Below are 1,256 nucleotides of genomic sequence, written 5' to 3' on the forward strand. Positions count from 1 at the left end.
TGTAAATATGAAGAAACAGGCATAAAAAGCATTACATTTGGGTTTCTAGTTTTTGCTAGTCATTTTGGTAATGGAACTGAAACGCACAGAATTGCGTAACACCTTGTTGAAACAATAATCACTGAGATTATTAATGTTTCGGGTCATTAATTTGAGCACGTTTTGTTGATTTTGTTGTTGTTGTTCTTTAATAAAGTTACGAGCGTTTTTAGCCAATCAGAGGAAGACGTGCTGGCGTCAGTTTGTCTCCTAACGCTGAGATCGACTCAAAACCTTCCGCGATCGACTGTTGCAGCACCGCTGATCTAGCAAAGCACGAACAGATCAGAAACAATATAAAATGGGAAAAAAAAGGTATTCGTTAACTGATTAAATCTTGTTTTAGATTGTTCTTGGAAAAACTAATCAGTCACGGCTGATTAGTGGGTGAACTCACGGCTGCACAGTGAACCCGTTGATTTTTTTTACAGCAGACAGCCGCTCCCCTCTCTTGCAGGTACCTCGTACCCCCGCTACATCTTTTGGGGGTACGCCGTACCCTGCCGTACCCCCTTACTTTCACCCCTGATTGTAAGTGAAAAGATCTGTCAATGGAACAAATATTTTTTCATCAGTGTTAAGGAATTATTCATCAAAAAGACCCCTCATGGGGCGAGTCGGCCCGTTGCTGCGATACGTCACAGCGTCCGCCATATTGAATGCGGAATATGTGCCAGTAAGCCAGAGGTGGAAAGTAACGAAGTACTTCGTTACTGTACTTAAGTACAGTTTTCGTTTTCGTGTATCTGTACTTTACTTAAGTAGATTTAATAATGGTTACTTTCTACATTTACTCCACTACATTTTACAGTAAGTATCTGTACTTTCTACTTCACTACATTTCTACAAAACTGTCGTGTTACTCGTTACATCCACGTCGCGTTGCTCTTTTTTTCCGTAATCGTGAGATTTTGGCCAACAACCTCCTTCCCTTAGTAAGAGCACTGAAGATGGGTCGTGGCTGGGTCTTCCAGCATGATAACGACCCAAAACACACAGCCAGGGCAACTAAAGAGTGGCTCCGTAGGAAACATCTTAAGGTCCTGGAGTGGCCTAGCCAGTCTCCAGACCTGAATCCAATAGAAAATCTTTGGAGGGAGCTTAAAGTCCGTGTGGCCCAGCGACAGCCCCGAAACCTGAAGGCTCTGGAGGAGATCAGTATGGAGGAGTGGGCCAAAATCCCTGCTGCAGTGTGCAAACCTGGTCAAGAATTACAG

This window comes from Poecilia latipinna, unplaced genomic scaffold, assembly GCF_001443285.1.
Source record: "Poecilia latipinna isolate Pla-1442-1.1 unplaced genomic scaffold, P_latipinna-1.0 Scaffold400, whole genome shotgun sequence".
Lineage (NCBI taxonomy): Eukaryota > Metazoa > Chordata > Actinopteri > Cyprinodontiformes > Poeciliidae > Poecilia > Poecilia latipinna.